The 21,548-nt window shown below is 42.7% G+C and overlaps 1 long non-coding RNA gene across 2 annotated transcripts in view; it reads left to right on the top strand.

Annotated features, from left to right (window-relative positions):
- Positions 1-21,548, top strand: part of LOC308482074 — a 65,378-nt gene that overhangs the window by 38,009 nt on the left and 5,821 nt on the right. The window lies entirely within an intron of this gene.

Genomic DNA, 21,548 nt, shown 5'->3' with positions numbered 1-21,548 from the left:
GCCCCGCCATGGGGCTGTCGTGCAACTGCTTGAGTACCCTCCCCCTTAAGTCTCCTTCAGGGATATACAGTGCCCCTTTGTAATACAAAGCTCCATTTCTTTCCTCGAAACCCCCTGGTTCCTCTCCCTCACCCCTAAGACCTCTGAGCTTATTCTGGGCGTATTCATCATTCTCTGTTTCCTCTACCAGTTCTCTTTGTCCCACCAATGCCGCCCCACACACCCAGTGGTCCTCTGGAATGACATGTCTCTCTTCGGGTGCTCCCTCCCCCTCCAAATATTCAGGTTTGCGTGAGAGAGCGTCCGCCCTAATGTTCTCTGGGCCTGGCACGTAACAAATCTCAAAGTTAAATTTGGAGAACTCCTGGGCCCATCTCACTTGCCGTTGGTTGAGCACTCGTGCCGTCCTCCAATACTCTAGGTTCTTGTGGTCAGTGCACACTTGCACCTTATGTTGTGCGCCAATTAGCAGGTGCCTCCATCTCCGGAACGCCTCATGAATGGCTAGTAGTTCTCGGTCATACACCGTGTAGTTCCTCTCGGATTTGTTCAGCTTTCGCGAAAAAAAGGCACACGGTCTCCACTCTGACTCCTCCTTCCCTGGCTGCAGAAGCACCGCCCCAATCGCTCTGTCTGATGCGTCAGTTTCCACTCTCATCGGTTTTTGTAAATCCACATGCAGGAGTTGTTGTTCCGAGGCGAAGGCCCTTTTTAGTTCCTCAAATGCTCGCTCCGCCTCCTCAGTCCAAACGAACTTCTTCTTACTGCTGAGACAGTCCGTAATGGGCGCCGTCAGGTGGGCAAAGTTTCGGATGAACTTACGATAGAAGTTCCCAAATCCTAGGAACCTCTGCACATCCTTCCTTGTTTTGGGTGTTTTCCATTCCAGCACCGCCTGGACCTTGCCGGGATCCATGGCCAATCCCTTGTCTGACAGGCGATACCCCAGGAATTCCACCTCCTTGGTATGAAACTGACACTTCTCCAGTTTCACCCACAGCTGGTTGGCTTGCAGCCTGCTCAACACTTCTCTGACGTCTCTCACATGCTGCTCCTCATTCTCAGAATACACCAACACGTCGTCTAAGAAGGCCACACAATTCTTGTAAAGCAAAGGCCCCAGGACGTGGTTCATAAACGATTGAAAGCACGCGGAGCCTCCTTGTAGGCCGAAGGGCATAACTAAATATTCAAATGCCCCCAAAGGGGTGAACATGGTGGTTTTCCATTCATCCCCCTTCCTTATTCGTATCAGGTTGTACGCCCCCCTTAGGTCCAGTTTAGTAAAAATCTTTCCCTTCCTGACCCTTGTCAAAATGTCGTCAATCCTGGGCATAGGGAAAGCCACTGGTTCTGACACTGCATTTAAGGCCCTGAAGTCACACACAAGCCTCGGCTTGTTCGTGTTTTTTTTATCCACAAAAAACACTGGGCTGCCCCCCACCGCCCTGGACTCTCTGATGAACCCTCTCTTCAGGTTCTTGTCAATGAACTCTCTTAGCTCCTGCATCTCTCTGTCTGACATGGCGTACAGCTTGCCTACAGGGAGCTGTGCCCCAGGGAGTAAATTGATTTGACAGTCAAAGGGTCTATGCGGGGGTAGTTGGTCAGCTTCCCTTTCGCTGAAGACGTCGCGGAGATCTGCGTATTGTCGTGGTACCTTCACGTTCTCCGTTACTTCAGTCCCTGCTAGGGTGGCTTGGGCCCCTGCCAAACCCTTTCCCTCTTTGCAGTGTTCTAAGCAATGTGCTGAACCAAAAGAAACCACTCTCTGATGCCAGCCCACCAGCGGATCATGTAACGCTAGCCAGCTCATCCCCAATATAATGGGAGCTCCTCCCAAGGTGGCCACATTAAACGCTATCAGTTCGGTGTGCCTTGCCACCTTCATTATCATTGGGACGGTCTGCAAGCTGACTTCTCCTCCCAACAGCTCCCTGCCATCGATCGTGGTCACCTGCAGGGGGTTGCTTAAAGGGATCGTCTGTATCTGGTGTTCAGCTGCAAACTCTTTGCTCATGAAATTGCAGGAGCTGCCTGAGTCCAACAGCGCCTTTATCTTTAGAGGGTGTCCGTTTGGCAGCTCTAGCGCCACTTCTATCACTAGGGCGGGTTTAGGAGGTTCTGGCGTGGGCACTTTCACTGCTCTTTGGCCTGGCTGCTGTGCCCCGACGGTGGCAGCCAGGCGTTGGCTTTTACTTGCTTCGGTATTTCTTCCTCTCTTCCCTCCACAGCTCCTACCATCCCTTGCCATTCCTTCCTCTGGGGGCAGACTCTGGCAAAGTGACCTGGCTGTTGGCAGAGATAGCATTTCCGGGCGCCTTTTCCCTCCTTCTTTCCCCCCTCACTGGGCTTTGAAACTGCGCGCGCGCGCGCTGTTCCGATTTCCATCGGCTCTGCCGGCGGGAAAGTTGGCTCTGGAATGTCTGGAATGCGGAACTCCTTCCAACGTTCCCCCTTCCCTTCCCGCCTCTCCAATGCTCTCGCCTCCTGGCGCGCTCCTATGGTCAGCGCTGATTTGGTCAGCTGGTCCATAGACTCCGCCCTGGGCGCCCGGGAAAGTTCGTCTTTCACAGCCGAAGAAAGCCCTTCTTCAAAGAGCATTTGAATGGGTTCCGCCGATAGATCCCACCCCAATTTATGGATCAACATGGTGAACTCAGTCCAGTACTCACGGACAGATCGGCTCCCCTGTTTGCAAGCCATTAACTGTCTGCGGACCACTCCCTGTTCAATATCGCTGGAAAACATCAGATCCATGGCGCGAAAGAACTTCATCGTGTCCTTTAGGACGTCACTATTCGCTGCCATCAGGGGTCTAACCCAGTCTCTCGCCCCCTTTTCTTTTTTTTTTTTAAAGCAATTTATTAAATTTTACAATAAAAATAGACATGATAAACAATGTAACATCGATCTTGACATATTTTCACATTTTCTTTGGACTTCCTCACATCTCCCGCTCCCATTTTCATCGTTGAAACATTTTGTTCAGCAATTTATCATCTTATTTAAAATCTTATATCCCTTCTATATTTCATAATCATATAGTTCTCAAAAGGAGCTAAATTTTCACAGTCTTACTTATTTTCTTAAAAAACTTCTAAATTTAGTGGTGCTCAGTTGTTTTAGTCTAGCATCTTATTTAGCATTCACTCAAATTACAATGCTTTTGTAAATAGTTCTTAAATTTCTTCCAATCCTCCTCAATCCTCTCTTCTCCCAGGTCACGGATTCTGCCAGTCATTTCAGCCAGTTCCATGTAGTCTATCAGTTGTATCTGCCATTCTTCCAGTGTGGGTAGATCTTGAGTTTTCCAGTGTTTTGCGAGAAGTATCCTTGCTGCTGTTGTTGCATACATAAAAAATGTCTGGTCCTTCTTTGCCACCCCTTGGCCGACAAAACCCAAAAGGAAAGCCTCTGGTTTCTTAGTGAAGGTATATTTAAATACCTTTTTCAGTTCATTATAAATCATTTCCCAGAACGCCTTCACTTTAGGGCAAGTCCACCAGAGGTGGAAGAACGTTCCCTCGCACTCTTTGCATTTCCAACACTTATTATCAGACAGGTGGTAAATTTTAGCAAGTTTGACTGGGGTCATATACCATCTATAAATCATTTTCATTACATTTTCTTTCAGGGCGTTACATGCAGTAAATTTCAATCCATTACTCCACAACCTCTCCCAGTCCTCAAACATGATATTATGCCCAATGTCCTGTGCCCACCTTATCATAGCCGATTTAACCGTTTCGTCTTGTGTATTCCATTTCAACAGCAAGTTATACATCCTTGAAAGTACCTTAATCTTTGGTTCTAACAATTCTGTTTCTAGTTTCGATTTCTCCACCTGGAACCCTAATTTCTTATCATTTTTAAAAACTTCTTTGATCTGAGCGTAATGTAACCAATCTCGCACTTTGTCTTTCATTTTCTCTAGACTCTGCAATTTCCATTTGTCTCCATCCTTTTCTAGTATTTCCCAATATTTTGGCCATTTAGCCTCCATATTGGGTCTTTTTCGGGCCTTGGCTTCCAAAGGTGAAAGCCACCTTGGTGTTTTATTTTCCAGCAAGTCTTTATATTTTGACCAGACATTAAACAATGATTTTCTGACAATATGGTTCTTAAAGGCCTTGTTTGCTTTAACCTTGTCATACCATAAATATGCATGCCATCCAAAGGTATTGTTAAACCCTTCCAAATCCAACACATCAGTGTCTTCAAGAAGTAGCCAGTCTTTTAGCCAGCAAAACGCTGCGGCTTCGTAATACAACTTTAAGTCTGGCAGGGCAAAGCCCCCTCTTTGTTTTGCATCGGTTAATATCTTAAACTTAATTCTGGGCTTTTTGCCCTGCCAGACAAACTTGGAAATGTCTCTCTGCCACTTCTGAAAGCACTCCGTTTTGTCCAAAACCTGAAGTGTTTGAAATAAGAACAACATCCTTGGCAATACATTCATCTTGATAGCAGCAATTCGGCCTAACAAAGAAAGTTTCAATTTTGACCAACTATCTAAGTCTCTCTTAATTTCTGTCCAGCATTTTTCATAATTATCCTTAAATAGACTTAGATTTTTTGCTGTTATGTTTACCCCTAGGTATTTTACTTTTTTCACCACATTAAGTTCCATCTCATTCTGAAACCGTTCTGACTCTGTATTAGTCAAGTTTTTCCCCAAAACCTTAGTTTTCTGTTTATTTAATTTAAATCCAGCCACCCGACCAAAGTCATTAATCAGTTGTAATACTCTTTTCGTACTGGGCTCTGGCTTCTGCAAGGTCAAAACCAGGTCATCTGCAAAAGCTTTTAATTTATATTGTTTCTGACCGACCTGAATTCCTTCCACCAACTGATCCCTTCTAATCATGTTCAATAGCACTTCCAGAACCGAAATAAATAACAAAGGGGAAATAGGGCAACCTTGTCGTGTCCCTTTTTCAATTTTAAACTCTTCCGTAACCACATTATTTACTATCAGTTTAGCTTTCTGTTCTGAATATATCGCCTCAATCCCATTCTCAAAACCCCGTCCCACTCCCATCTCTTTTAAATTTCCCATCATAAATTTCCAGGAGATATTGTCAAAGGCCTTCTCCGCATCTATAAAAATTAAAACTGCTTTTGTATTTATATCTGTTTGCAAAAGTTCCAAAATGTCAATAATGTTCCTTGTATTAGCAAACAGATGTCTTCCTGGGAGAAAGCCAGCCTGGTCCTTATGAATTACTTCATTTAAAACTTTTTTAAATCTATTTGCCAAAATGTCTGCAAATATTTTGTAATCCACATTTAAGAGAGAGATGGGACGGTAGTTCTTAAGTTGTGTCTTTTCAGCTTCCGACTTTGGTATTAATGTGATAAACGCTTCCTTCCACGACTCCGGTGCCCTCCTCCCCTCCATAATTTCATTGCTGACCTCCATCAAAGGTTGTATCAAGTAGTCTTTCAATGTCTTATAGTACTTGGAGGTCAGCCCATCTGGTCCTGGAGATTTGCCAAGTTGCATGTTCTGGATAGCTTGTTCGATCTCCTGTCGTGTTATTTTAGAATTCAGGATTGTCCTATTTTCTTGTGACAACTTAGATAATCCGTTTTTTGCCAAAAATTGTTTAATCTCAACATCATCTTGCGGCCCTTGGGTGTATAATTTTTTGAAGTATCTCTGGAAACACTTTCTAATGTCCACTGGATTCTGGATGTTTTTTCCATCAACCTCTAAGTTTGTAACAGTATTTAATCTTTGTCTTCTCTTCAACTGCCAAGCTAGCAGTTTTCCACATTTATTCGCCGACTCAAACGTTTTTTGTTTCATTAATTTAACCTTCCATTCAATTTCCTGATTTATCAATTTAGAATATTGTGTTTGATAGAGTTTAATTTCTCTCAGAGTTGGCTGTGACTTCGGATTCACTCTTAGTTTCTTCTCTAATTCTTTTATTTTATCCAAGATCTTATCTTTTTTCTCATTTTGTGTTCTTTTCTTCACTGCATTCTGTTGTATCAAGAATCCCCTCATTACAGCTTTGCTTGCGTCCCAGATTATTCTTTTTTCCACCATATTATTCATGTTTATCTCAAAATAGTCCTTCAAAACTTTTTGGGCCTTCTTGGTAATTTCCTGATCTCTAAACAAATTGTCATTCATCTTCCATCTAAAGGATCCAGTTGGTAATAGTGTCATATCCATCTTTACTGCATTGTGGTCGGAGCAGGTCTTTGGGCAGATTTCCACTTTTCTGACCTTAGGTGCCAGGCCTCTAGAAATCCATATTTGGTCGATTCTTGTCCAGGTCAGTTGGGCTTCAGAAAAGAATGTTCCCTCTCTTCCTAGTGGGTTCTTTGTCCTCCAAATGTCAATCAAGTCCATATTGTCAATCATTTCAAAAAAGGTTTTAGGTAGTCTGCCGTCTTTTGTAACATTTTGACTTTGTGACTTGTCCATGTTAGTTGATACGACCCCATTCATATCTCCCATCATTATGATGTTGTTGTAGTCTAGATAGTCCAGCATTGTCTCCTGCAACTTCTTGTAAAATTCCGATTTCCCTTCATTAGGTGCATAAATTCCTAATATCAGCAGTTTCTCTCCTTGATATTGTATCTCAATAGCCAAAATTCTTCCATGATCATCTTTAAATAGGAATTTAGGTGACAGGCTCTCTTTTGCATATATCACTACGCCTCTCTTCTTAACTTTGTCCGAAGATACAAATTCCTGGCCCAATCTTTTATTTATTAACACTTTTCTGTGGAGCCTCGTCACATGTGTTTCTTGTAAACAAATAATGTCCAATTGTTCTTTTTTTTAATATATGAAATATTTTCTTCCTTTTTTCCGGAATGTTACAACCATTAATATTCCAGCTCAACAGTTGCAGAGACATCCTGAACTATCTGGTTATTTTTCAAGGGGTGGTATCTTCTCAGGGTCTTCAGGTTCCACAGATGCTGATGTTGGTATTGGCGTTGCCTCAGGCCCAGGAGGTAGTTCAATTCTTTTTTGAAGGTCCTCTCCGTGTGTAGACAGGAATTTGTCTCTCTCTTCCAGTGTTCTCACTTTGACCTTTCTCCCTCTAAAGGTAAAAGATAATCCTTGAGGAAATTCCCACCTGAATGGAATTGCGTTGCTCCTTAGTAGTTTAACAAGTTCAGAATAGGCGGTTCTAAGGTCAAGCAGTAGTCTTGGGATATCTTTATAAATTTCAATTCTTCTATCCAACACCTCCAGTGATTTTACAAAGTGTAGTCCCAAAATCTTATCCCTTTCCTCCTTTGATCTCAATGTTATCAAACAGTCTCTGGGCCTCTCCTTCTTTATGAATCTTCCAAGTCTGAAAGCTGACACAATTTTAAAGTCCTTTTCTTCCAGGTTCCAGAACTTGGAGAATTCTTTGGTCAAAAACTCAGTTAGATTTCCTTCTTCTGCCTCTTGTAGTGATCTAATCCTTAAGTTGTTCTCACGGTTTCGCAGTTCTATCATCGAGAGATAGATCTGGTGTTCCCCAACTTGTTTAGTGAGTGGTCTTACCTCTTGCTCTAAATTTTCAAATCTTTGTCTGGTGTCCTCAGTCAATTTCCGATTTTCTGCTGAGGCCTCCGTTAGCTGTCCAATTGCTTGTGCATTCTGTGCCACTTGTGTAGTTAATTTATTTAGACATTCTGTGTTTTTATCAATCTTTGCTGATTGCGCATCTGCTTTCTTGTCCAAAGCTTCCAATTTTTCAAAGATTTTGTCTAGTACAGAAGCAGATGCTCCTGAGGCCATATCTTCCAGTTGTAACTGCTCTGCTTCGCCCTCACCCTCCACTTCTGAGGGCAAAGTAGGCACAGATGATCTGCGTGTCTGTGAAGCTGAGGTTAGAGTTGTTAGAGTTGTTTGTTTAGCTCTCCCTCTTTTTCTTGTGCCACTCATTCCAACGTTATCTGTCAGTCAAGGTCACACTGAGTTGTTCCCATGGGAATGGAAAGGTCCAGAGCAAGCAAACAGCAAAGGAATCGAAAGTAAAAAGTGTATGTAAAATCACTGTTATAATCCAATCCTCTAGAGGGAGCTTAATCTGTCTTTCAGAGTCTAATTTAATGTCCAAGAACCTTCAAATACAAATGTTTAGCAGAGTTTATAAATGGTCACCTTGTTGCAGACAGTGCTTATTTATCTCCAAAAAGAATGTTTCAAATTTAAAAGGTCTCAATACCCTCAGATTGTTTCAAGTTCCAATATACAGTATCCAAATCTGCAGTACTGACAGCTCCCTTAGTACTCAGGCAGCTCCTGACTCTGGGTTTCACCTTTTAATTTGTAATCCAATAAGAGGAGGAAAGTCAAGTGCAAATAGAAATCCCAAATCTTTAACTTAAAGTCTTTACTTTAAAATGCAAGTTCAAATAGATGCTTAGATCTGTAAAACTTAGAGTCTCTTTCTTTCAGCCTCCACTCCTCCAGCTGATTGCTTTTTTTCAAGTTCAATGGCTGCGGAAGACGGACTTCCTGCTTCCACGTCTCTCCGCTCACAGCCAAGTTCAAGCCAATTCAAGTTTCCCTTTTAAAATCTCAAATTTCAAGTGATTCAGTCTTTTACTCACAAATTAGTTGCTTTTTCGTCCGGATCCGTAATTTAGCAGGAAAAGGGATCAGCGCTCACCGACAGTAGCAGCGCGGCTTCGCTCCTCAGGCTGTGAAACAGCTCACAGCGCCGCAACCCCCCTCCGTGCTCCGGAGCCCCTTACGGGGTTCCTTCTGCACTTGGAGGGTCGCTCTAGGCGCCCACCGAGCCTCAAGACCCCAGGCTCTTGCCGCCTGGGGTTTTCCGAAGTGGGTCTCCGCTTCGCCGTAGCGGACGACCCGTTGCCTGCGGAGCCTCCTCTCCCGTTCAGAAGAGGACCGCCATTGCCGTTCGCACCGCCCCCGGAAGTCCCTCTCGCCCCCTTTTCAAGATGCCCAATCACGAAAGCCACTCGTGATTCCTCGTCAGGGAATTCATCAAACTGCAGATTGAGGGCATATTGCATCTCTGTCCGAAAGCCATGATAGTCTTTGGGCTCCCCCCCAAACTTCTGCACCAATCCTGGTACCTTTCTGACGAGCTGGGTGTCTTTCCCCTTTTTGTCTGCATCCTGAGCCCTCCTCTCCTCGAGCCTCGCCGTCTGCAGTGCTAGCTGGACCTCCAACACCCGGTACCTTTCTTCCAGGCTTGGACCCGCTCCAGCTCCTGCTTCTCCGGTTCCGGCTGGGTTGCTCATGATGCCTTCTCCTGCACAAGCTGCTCACGGAGACTGTCGGAATGCTGTGATGGGACGATGAGCTGCTTGTGTGTAAAATCCTAGTCCCTCAGAGTTTGGTCAAGTTTGCAAACCTCTGTCTGTAACGGAGCCCCTTAAACATGGCTCCGTCAGCCGCTGGCAGATTCCGACAGTGGTTGCTTTCGGAATCGCTTCCAACATAAAAGCTCCTTAACGGAAACACGTCTTCTGGACTCTCTGCGTGACAGTTTCCGGCGAGGAGTGGGTGTCCCTACAGGAGGTCCTGAAACCTCCCCACTGTTTTCGCTGGAAGTGTCTCTGAGCCATCCCTCCAGCTCACTTTCCCTCAGCTCAGCTCCTCTCCCCCTACTGGTTCCCTCTTCAGCTGCTGAGTCTCTCCCAACCTGTGTGAGCCCTTCCCTTCCTTCCGATGGCAGTTCCCTGACAGGTATCAATGTGATGAAAGCTTCTTTCCACGTTTCCGGTGCCCTCTTCCCCTCCATAATCTGATTACAAACCTCCATTAGTGGTTGTATCAAATAGTCTTTTAATATCGTATAGTACTTGGAGGTAAGTCCATCTGGGCCTGGAGATTTGCCAAGTTGCATATTCTGAATGGCATCCTCAATTTCCTGTTGTGTTATTCTGTGATTCAAGATTGCTGTCTTTTCCTGAGATAGTTTGGGGAGTCCATTAGTTTTTAAAAATTGGTCTATCTCAGTCACTTCCTGAGGCCCTTGCGTATAAAGTTTTTTGAAGTATCTCTGGAAGCACTTTCTAATTTCCTCTGGTTTCTGGATGTTTCTCCCTTCCACCTCTAGATTGGTAACAAAGTTCAATTTTTGTCTTTTTTTCAACTGCCATGCTAGCAGTTTCCCACACTTATTCGCTGATTCAAATGATCTTTGTTTCATTTGTTTAATTTTCCATTCCATTTCTTGATTTATCAATTTCGCATACTGTGCTTGATGAAACTTAATTTCTCTTAAGATCTCTTTAGATTTTGGTTTTAGTCTCAGTTTTTTCTCACCGTCTCTTATCTTCTCTAATATCTTATCCTTTTTTCCATTCCAGAGTTTTTTCTTAATTGTGTTCTGTTGTATCAGAAACCCTCTCATTACTGCCTTGCTTGCGTCCCAGATTGTTCTCTTTTCCACCGAAGTGTTCAGGTTAATTTCAAAATAGTCTTTTAAAGTTTTTTGGGCCTTCTTGACAATCTCCTGATCTCTTAGTAGGGTGTCATTCATTTTCCATCTGAAGGAACCGGTTGGAGTAAGTCTCAATTCCACTTTCAGAGCGTTATGGTCGGAGCAGGTTTTTGGGCAGATTTCCACTTTTCTAGTCTTAGGAGCCAGCCCTCTAGTTGTCCATATTTGGTCGATTCGTGTCCATGACAGGTGGGCCTCAGAGAAGAATGTTCCTTCTTTACCTAAGGGGTTCTTTGTCCTCCAAATGTCAATCAAATCCATACTGTCAGTTAGTTCAAAGAAAGTCTTAGGTAGTCTGCCATCCTTAGTTAAATTTTGGTTCTGTGACTTATCCATGTAGGTAGAGACCACCCCATTCATATCTCCCATCATAATGATGTTGGTATAGTCCAGATAGTCCAGCATTATCTCATGCAACTTCTTATAAAATTCCGATTTCCCCTCATTTGGTGCATAAATTCCTAATATCAAAATTTTTTCTCCTTGTATTTGTATTTCAATTGCCAAAATTCTTCCTTGTTCATCTTTAAATAAAAATTTCGGTGACAGGTTCTCCTTTGCATAAATCACTACTCCTCTCTTCTTGACTTTGTCTGATGAGATAAATTCTTGGCCTAGTCTTTTGTTGATTAAAACTTTCCTGTGGAGCCTAGTCACGTGTGTTTCCTGCAAACAAATAATGTCCAATTGTTCTTTTTTCAATATATGAAAGATCCTTCCTCTTTTTTCCGGGGAATTCCCGCCATTTATATTCCAACTAAGGAGCTGCAGAGACATCCTGGTTTAATCTATAAGTCCTATAGGGATGTGTCTTCCTTTTCGTCCGGGGCTGGCACAGGTGTTGATTCAGGCTGAGGTAGCGGCCAAGCCCCTGCTATTCCCTTCTGTAGGTCCTCTCCGTAATCGTGTAAAAACTTTTGCTGGTCCTCTGGTGTTCTAATTTTAACCTTCTTTCCTTTAAGGTTAAAAGATAGTCCTTGGGGAAACTCCCACCTATAGGGAATTGAGTTGTTTCTCAGTAATCTCGCTAGATCTGTATATGTAGCTCTTAAGTCCAAAAGTTGTTTCGGAATATCTCTGTAGATTTCTGCCTTCTTGTCCTGAATCACCAGTGGTTTTTTAAAGTGTAGGCCTAGGATTTTGTCTCTTTCTTGCCTGGATCTCAAAATGATCAGGCAATCTCTAGATCTGTCTTTTCTCACCAATCTTCCCAATCTGAAGGCGGTGACAATTTTAAAGTCCTTATCTTCTTCTATACCCCAGAACTTTGATAGTTCTGATGTCAGATAGCCAATCAAATCTTCTCCTTCAAGTTCTGGAATTGCTCTTAATCTAAGATTATTTTCCCGATTTTTCAATTCCACCATAGACAGATAGGTCTGCTGTTCATTAATCTGCCTGCATAGTGGCCTTACTTCCTTTTGTACTTCCTCAGCCTTCTTGTTAGCTTGTTCTGCTTTTTGGTTCGCTTGCTTAGCCAATTTGCGATTTTCTAAAGTTGTTGTTTGAAGATTCCCAATTACTTGTGTATTTTGGGAAACCTGCTCAGTCAGTTTATTAATGGTAGTTGTAACTTGATCAAATTTTGTATTTAAAGCTGCCAACTGTTCCAAAATTTGTTTAGAAATTGCGTCAGACCCTCCTGAAGCCATATCCTCTGAAGTTGGCTCTTGGGCTGGCTGAGCAGTTTCTCTTTCTTGCAATGTCAAAACAGTAGGGACAGATGATCTACGTGGCTGAACAGTTAATGTTGTCTGTAACAATTGTTGTACGGTTTGTTTTGCTTTCGACTTGGCAGCCCTTGTTTTCCCTGTGCCACTCATTCCACCGCTGTCTATGTGTCAAGGTCAAATTGTAGATCCCATGGGAAAGACAGTCCAGAATGTAAACAACCACCTAATAGATAGTCCAAATAAAAAACAGTTCCCAGAGACTTATTAATCCCAAATCCACTAGAGGGAGCTTCCCTGTAGCTCAAGAAAAGAAAGGAACCTTTTCCGCCATTAATCCAGCAATCCCCCCCCCCAAAAAAAAGAAGAAGTTGCAGGGGAACCTTCTTTGTCCCTTTAAAGTTGCAAAGTTTCCCCCAAGTAAAACAAAGTTTCAATAAAGATGCAGGTAACAGTTTCTTACTTGTATCCACCAGCGCTCAAAGTAACTGCTCCACCTGATACAGTTTCCGCAGTTTGACAGTTCTTTAGTAACCCGGCAGCCCAGCGATTCGGATTTTAAACTTTTATAATCCACTCAGTAGAGGGGGGTTTCAGTTCAAATCCAGTCAATTTCTTTGCCCTTCTAGATAGCCAATTCGAGCTTTGCACGAAGAAAAGAACCTCTTTTTAAGCTCCCTTTCAAAGCGCTTCACGCTTGGCAGAGCCTTTGCTTTGATCTTTAAGCAGAGTCGGGAGACGGACTTCCTGTTTCTCGTCTCCCGTTTTCAGCCGAATTTTAATATTTTAGTCCCAACCAGATTCTTATGGTCCTTACTCACGAGTATGAAGTTTGGAGCCTGATGTTTCAGAAAGAAAGGACAGCGCTCATCAGCAGCAGCCGCGCGGCTTCACTTCCGTGGAAAGAGCGATGAACTCACAGCACCGCTCCCCCTTCCACGTTCCGGGGCTCCTTACGGGGTCCCTTCAACGTTTCTGGGGTCGCTCCTGGTGCCCGCCGAGTCCCACGGCCACGGGCTCACTCTACCCGTGGTTTTTCTAGATGGGTCGTCGCTGTGCTGCAGCGCACGACCCTTTTCCGCGGAGCCCCTCTTCAGCAGCTGAGGAGGACCGCCATTGCTGTTTCGCGCCGCCTCTGGAAGTCCCCGAATTTGCTCATTTAAATTTAAATGACCTTTCCGTGGCAAAATCTGTCAACATTGCCATGGGGCAGGAGTCAGCTTCACCTGCTGAGCAGCAGCCTGAAGGAACACCTACTGCTGATCAGCCTTCTTGCTCCTGAGGACCACCTGGTTTTGCTTCTTGTGACCTTGGACCCTTGGATTATCTGACTACGTGAACTAAGATACTCCTGATCTTTGGACTGGACTGAACCTTGCATACAGACTCTGCCTCCAGGCAAGTACCCGTCCCCTCCTGAGACCCAGCTGGTTGGCTGGCCTCTACCACTCAGCACTGCTGTGGCTGAGCAGCACAGGACTATGACAAACATCAGCAGACAGGAACCTAATATCTTATCACAGTAATCTCCGCCACCACTAGTTTCTGTATAACATTTCCGCGTGCAGCTATTCACTTGATCACTTCAAAAAGTGGGTTTTTAACTTTAAATTGTTGGCTCCAGTCAGTTTTGTGCTCTTTTGGAATATAAACCGAAATGAGCAATGCCTTCTGCTGCTGAAAACAGGCAACCCCTTAAGTAACAAATATTTCAGCACCTAGTGTAGCTCGCTCCATCTAAAGTTAATTCGTGCTTGTCAGACAAAACATAGGGAAACTGGCAAGCTGCCTTTTGTTCCAGCTTAGAGCCTGTTTAGCAGATGGCTAAAGAGGTAGGCAGCCAAAACTGTATCCTAGCATCATCTATGTGAGGGCCAAAATTCCCACCCAGAAGGTCTGAGGTTGTTAGTAAAGCCAGCCTTGAAATGGGGCTCCATAGCCTCTCCTTAGATGATCTGCTATGAAGCTTTCCTTTACATGGAGGGTGCATGCTTCTAAAATGAGTGCACTGACAAAAGTAAATGTTTTGTTTCAAAATTTACCAATTCAGTGCCCTAAGGAACAGCTACAAGAATTGCATGAATGGATAAAGGGCAAAAATAGCAGAAAAGTTAAAGTTAGAGGGACTACAGATCCTCAATACGTCCAGCTATTATGAAGTTGTCATATTAAGAACACCAGTTCAGGCAAGTAAAAGAAATGGGGGGGGGGGGGAGTGGATCAATCTAAAAACATGTTATGCAATGGTGCAAAATGGAATCCAATATATGTTATTTTGAGGCATTTAGAGTCCATGTTAACATGGTGTGGGTCAGAGAGAAAAAGAGAGAGAGATTTAGTGCTACCCTTGCTATTCTGGATCTGTCTTGTCTATCATTGACCATTACTTTAATTTAGCCAACAACTTCTTTGGGGGAAACAAGCTACAACCGTTTGTCTACTGTCCATCGTCTGTGATAGCTTCTATAAACTGTTGGTAATCTTTATCACGTAATCTACATTTCTTAATTTCTCTATTACTTTTGATTATCCTTAACTAATAACTCTTCATAATCTTCTCTGCAATACTTCGCATGATCCTCATTACAGAACTTCTTGGAGTCCTACTAGCGTAATCTGTTTATGACAATTGCTTTTCAAATAGTTCAGATATTTACTCCAGTCCTCTGAGAATCTCTGGTCCTGCAGGTTTTGGATTCTTCCTGTCATCTAATTCTGCATAGTCCATTACTTTCGTCTGCCATTCTTTTTTCGTTGGTAGTTCTTCTTGTTTCCATTTCTGTGCCAGAAATATTCTTGCTGCCATTACTGCATATAAAAACAGTTTACTTTCCTGTTTGTTAATATCCTCCCCTACAATGCCAAGTAAAAATGCTTCTGTTCTTTTTATAAGTGTATATTTCAACATCTTTTTCATCTCATTATATATCATTTCCCAGAAGCTTTTCACTTTCTTACATTCCCACCATATGTGATAAAAATATCCTTCTTTTTCTTTACATTTCCAACATTTGTAACTTGTTTTATACATTTTAGCTAATTTCACTGGTGTAATATACCATCTATACACCATTTTCATCACATTTTCTTTCACGGCATTGCATGCTGTAAATTTTAATCCTTCCTTCCATAGTTTTTCCCACTCTTTTAACTGTATATTATACCCAAAATCCTTGGCCCAGTGTATTATAACCGACTTTACCTCTTCATCTTTCAAATGCCATTCCAGCAGCAATTTATACATTTTAGACAATATTTTACAATCATTACTCAATACTTCTATTTCAAATTTTGATTTATTATGATCAAATCCATTTTCCTTTAAATCTTGCTTAAACATTTCATTGATTTGGCGATAGTGCAGCCAATCATTTACAAATTCTTTAACTTCTTCATAAGCTTTCATTTTCCATTTATTTCCTTCCTCTTGTATTAATTCTTCATATGTAACCCAATTTTTTACTCATATTTGTTTTTTTCACACTCATTGCTTCTAAAGGAGACAACCACCATGGTGTTTTACGCTCCAATAGGTTTTTATACCTATCCCATATTTCAAATAGAGATCTTTGGAATATATGGTTACCAAATCCTTTATGGACTTTTGTTTTGTTATACCATAAATATGTGTTTTCTGACCCAAAGCTTAATTGGACCAGAAATATCTGCAAGTGCTGTTCTTATGCAGGAAGTCACGAAATTAATATATTGCTAGGGGAACACCTATTCTGTATTTGCATGGATTATACTGAAGGTGGTGCAGCGATTTTGGAAATATGGGAAGTTGCTATATGCTTTGTCCAGCCAGACCAATACTGCTTACTCCAGCTTGCAGTGGTGTCAGGCAGAGGACCACCTCCTACCTATTATACAGGTGGGGAATTGGGTCTGGCTGGACCAATTTTGACAAGTGCGTGGGACAACCCATCTGCCAGTCTCCCTCCAAAGCCCACTTTAAGATGCCAGGAGAATCAACTTCAACAGAAGAATCAGAAATACACTCTAAGTATATAATAACCCTTCTAGAGTTGTTATCCTGGCATATTGGAAGTTTGGAGTTTTGTTGGGTTTTAAAAAGAAAAATATAGGGTGACTGAGAGATTGATTTTATCAGAAGTGCAATTCAAGTGATAGGAATTGGGGGGGGGGAGAGATGAGAGTGTCAGTTGTGGGTAGAAATACATCATATGGATGCCAGGTCTACACACTGAGAAACAATGGAAGGGTAAACCCAGAATGCAAGTTTCTGAGAGGTCAGGTCTTCCCATCAATCAACCATCAGGTATACCAGAAACAGTAGAGCCGTTCTCTGATTCTAACTATTGTTTGTATTCTCTTTGTCTCACCCCTGAAAATATGCCTGCAGACTCCCATGCCCACTGTGATGCCCAAAACCACAATTGCTATTTGCATTGGCAAGGAAGCGTCTATTTGTGCCCCCTTACTTTATTGAGGGTTATTATTTCTAGCAGTGAATATATAATTTTCATTCTGGGAATTGTAATCCATAGATGTTAATTGCATCCCTAGCGTGTATCGCACCACTCTGAACTTTCCGAGAAAACAATCCGCCACCTGAGAAGCTTTGGAAAGTTTGTATCTAAATAAGAGAACAACAACAGAATTATTCCAGCTATGAGGCTCAAAGTGCACCAGAGACCAGTTCAGGTTTGCATCCAACATCATGCAGGTCAGCTGCTGGCAGATTCCCCCCCCCCCCCAATTTTTCCTCTTCTTGCATATTGTAAAGAATCCAGTTATTTCACACTCTCACCCACCTTGAGCCCCAGTAATTATTTGAATTTTGAATATGTCTATAGATTTACATGAGTTTTTTATAGTCATGGCTTGCAGCCAGAGGACGCATATGCAGCTTTCATCATCTGTCAGATGAAAATGGAAGCATTCAAAAAATTAATCCATGACGACGAGAATAAGCACTTATAGTCATGGAGTGGCTAAGCAACATTTGAGTGATCAGGAACCATAACTACTGTAACTTTGGTGAAGAAATTATTGTATGTCGCAGGGAGGGAAAACAGGGATGAATATGCTCCATCTGAGCAGTTTGGATATTTACCTAAATGTCAGAAATGAATATTTTGGACACGAGAAACACTTCATCCAATAGTTCAAAGGATTTAGGCCTTGCTGCAACCTTGTGATGAAATCTGAGTCACTGCCACCTGCCTCCTCAGTCTGTGTCACCAGAATGGGCAGGGATAGGAATGGACCAGATCCTGTCATTAAGGGCTCCGGCTTCCCAGGTTCCAGTGCAGTGTGCTCAAGAATATTGGCATCAGGGGCTGGACTGAGGAGGAATGGTGGGAACTTCCCCCCTTCTTGCACCATCCCGAGAACAGGAGGACAGTATAGATTTAGAACAGTGGTTTGCAGAAGGTCATTGTTCAGAGGCTGCAGAGGGGAGAAGCTGGGAAATATTGGGGGAGCAGCAGGAAAAAGAAGCACCAAGGGAGAGACAGCCAACAGACTCAGTGTCTCTTGAAAGCATTTCTGACCCCCCTTCCAAAACCAGGCATGCCTTGAGAGTAGTAGAACAGAAAGCTCAGAGGCAGAAAGCACAGATCAGCTGACACTAGGATGACGTAGAATAGGAGGGACAGAGGGGCTGGGACTTTACTTGGAGCAATGCCATTATCTAAGAGAGACTGCATTCCTTCGTCTCTCTCTGTGAATATTGTATAAACTACTTAGTAAGAACTCTTCTTGTTTTTCTGCTTCTTGGCTGCCACTGTGGGAGGGATCAGATTCCCTGAAGCCTTGACAGTTGGGGATCATGGGAGACATAGATCAACAAATACTGTGCAGGTGTCATAGGAGCCTCCGTTGGAATGTATAGGTTGCATCCAACAAAGTTTTACTCAGAGTAGACTCACTGAACTTAATCATGTTCATTAATTTTAATGGGTCTACTTTGAGTCGGAAGAGCATTGGGTACAATGCTTTGACTTCAGGTGGGGGACCGATGGACATGGTTTGGTTTGATTTCAGAAAGCAGTCTCTCAGGCCAAATGAGGACCCTGGCCGGGCCAAATTAGACCCATGGGCTGGAGGTTCCACATTACAATCATAGAAACACAGCAAACTGCCTTACATTGAGTCAGAACATGGGCCCATCTTTCTCAGTTTGTTCTGCACTGAACTGACTGGCAGTGGCTCTCCAGGGTTTCAGGCAGAGGGTTTCCTCTACCTGGAAATGTTGGGGATTGGACCTAGGGCCTTCATGCAAAGCAGATGGTTTATCATTGAGCTATGGCCCTTTCCTAAATCTGCCCACTGCTGATTTAAGCCAATAGTCCCTATTTTCTTGTCCAACCTCATTATTTTTGGTAAAGCAATTTGTCAATGACATTTTGAGCAACTGCAATGGCTCTTCCTGCAATTGTACTACTTATTGGCGTTGGTCTGCCTGAGTCAGCCCATCCAAAACACAAACAGTTCCAACAACTAGTAATGACCTTTGAATCTCTCGTGATGTGACAGCACTGCTGTTTATTTCCACATCCTAGATAATACCCAACGAATCCATAGTGTCTGCTTCAGTTTAACCTGTAGACTTTGGAATCAATATGAATCTGTGTATTTTAGATTGTCTCATCTGTTCATGAAGCAGGATAAAGACTGACCAGATGCTAAAACCATATGACCACCACATGGTTGGGGTAAGACCTAAAACAAACCCTGGCAACCATATGGTGCAGATGGCTATAAGAAAAACATCTTTGCAGTTTCTAATATAGTGACATTTGATTCCCTCTATCTGGTTTTGAGTTTTCTGGAAGTCAAACTATTCAATCCTGCCTCCAACAATAATGTTTTCTAAGAACTCTTGCCAGGCTCGTTAAAAGAGAGCCGTGTCACCCTTATTTTTCGATACTTATTTGGCTTCTCATATTAAGTTAATCATTTTTTTTGGGGGGGGGGAGGCAGGATTTTGGCATGCCCCAAATCAAATATAAATAAGGACATCATAAAGAGGGTAAGGGAGGGATGGAGGGAGGCCTGGCCAGATATTTTTGCAATGATGTGAACTTTGTACAAAAGAAGACGCATTAAAATCACCCAGAACTTGACTTCATTTTTTTCTCCTGCCTAATAAACAGCTTTATTATTTTAGAAAACCTACGAAACAGCTAGGAGAGGCAGCTGGTGCAGAATAGTTGGGCATGCCCTTTCTTTAGAGGACTGGTGCCATGCTTTGGCACACACTTCTCTTGGCTGTGCATGAATAGCTTGCCGTATAGGGCCAATTACATCCTGGAATGACATGGCATAAAGACCTGATGCAATCTGCCATCTTAGCATCTTGTATGAGGCATGTAAAGCACAATCGCTCCTGGGGAGCATCCGGTTAAGAATGCATAGACTGTAATGTGTCGGGTGGTATGTGTGCAAAAGAAGGAGCTGTGATGGGGTGTTAAGCCTGAAAATGTTTTATTTGGGATCCCCAACCCCACACCCCTTTGTTTGATACAGAGCCTGCTCCCAGAGCTATTTGACTTGCTGCCTCATTAGGATTTTGCCACTCTCTTCATGCTGCTAAAGAAATGGGGGATATTCCACCAAGCTGCAAATATTGCTCGTAAATCCAAAAATCCTTTGTTATGCTCAAGCCGAAGATTCTCAAACTGGGAAGCAAATGGTGCGGTACTGACAACTCACAGCTGCACTGTCCCTTTTTATCATATGGCAAATAACAAGCAATCGTTAAGCATAAACCTCTGAGCATCTCACAATTTGTCATATCATTTATACAAAATGTGATGGTTAGGATTGTCAGTCAGCAGCAGAGGATGACATTGTGGGGCTGGCCTGCTCTACTGCTCTCCCTCTGCCTGTGTTGCTGCTAGGCGACTCCCAAGACATAAAAACATAATAAAACATCAAATATTAATAGTAGCAATCTGATCCAATATAGAAGTCACAATAACTTTAGAATAAACAACTTATAGCCAACAAAGCAATGTTCGACAATCCATCAAAATCTAATAGTAAACAGTAAAATTGAACATCAGCAAATAATAATTACTGTAAACAGTTCAACCACAACAAATAATTACCAATCTATAATCAGTAAAAATAGCAGCAAATCACAATTCATAAAATACCACAAAACATACAAACCCATGTAAAAGGGTCAGATTGAGAAACAAAGAAGCACAACTTATAAAACTATTTTTTAAAAAAAAATACCCCTAAACGCCTTTCTTCTCAGCTGCTACTGCTGTTCTCAAAGTCATAGTTGGGGAAAGGCTAGGTGGGGCAAGGCAGGTGGAAACACCATTGCCTGATGAGGAACAGAAAGTCTCTCTCCCATTATTATTATTATTAGTAGTATTATTATTAGTAGTAGTAGCAGTAGTATTAATTTTCTATGCTGCCCATCTGTCTGAGTTGCCCCAGCCAGATCGTAAAAACACAATGCGACACCACACACACAAAAACTTGTGTACAGGACAGGTGAGACAGGAGTGAGGTCAGCATGGTGTAAACACATTAGGTTGTCAATCTGAATCTCCTGCTGGCATGTTTTCACTATGTGGACCTTGCTGCCTCTTCACCTTGCCCCTCTCTCCATCCAAGCACACAGCAGGAACACAACCAGAGGTAGGTGATTGACAAAGCAGCCTTGAGTCTCTATCAGGGGAAAAGGTGGGGTATGAATAAATATACAACAACAACACACTGCTCACTGCTGCTAACCAGCCAGATTCTTTCTGGTCTGATCAATAAAACTGTGTTCTGTCATTTGTCCTGATTATTATTGGAAGCTGAAAAGCCAGTAAGCTCCAGTTTCTGCCTTGGCTCCATCCCTGACATGATCTTTTCTGGTTCTGAACCTCCTGGCCATATCTGGAAACTTAGTATAAAAAAAATGGAATCATTTGGTCAACATGCACAAGGCCCAGACCTGACCTGCCATAATTAAGAATTTATTTGCGAGGAGTGGGGGAAATGTTTGAATTCACTGAAGTATATGGGATAGCATGCTTAACGGCCAGTCAATCCTGTGTGTGCACACAGTGGTACCATGGTTCTCAAGCTTAAGGCGTTTGAGAACCAAAGTACCACTGTATTTGGAAATAAGTCATGGGAAATGAGTTCAAGGGGGTGTACTCCCAGGTTAGTGGGCAGGGATGTGTATTTTTGTTGTTGTTCTGTAAAGCATATAGGCATTGATTGTGAAATCACTCTTCTTCTTGTTGTTGCTATTGTTAAAAATAAAATTCATAGAAGAGGCACGTAACATTCTTCGCACCTCTTTGTACCCAGAGCGTATATTCCATAGTTATTGACTTAGCTTATAACAAGACTAACTACATGATCATTCTTTTCATTAATAACTTAAAGCAGGTCTATATTGCCGTTGATCTATGCAGCTTTCTCCTTCCTACAAAAGTAACAGCAC

The sequence above is a fragment of the Podarcis pityusensis genome (assembly GCF_964106645.2).
Source record: "Podarcis pityusensis genome assembly, chromosome: 7".
Classification (NCBI taxonomy): domain Eukaryota; kingdom Metazoa; phylum Chordata; class Lepidosauria; order Squamata; family Lacertidae; genus Podarcis; species Podarcis pityusensis.
The sequence above is the reverse complement of the archived record's forward strand: the minus strand, read 5'-3'. Positions and strand labels throughout refer to the sequence as shown.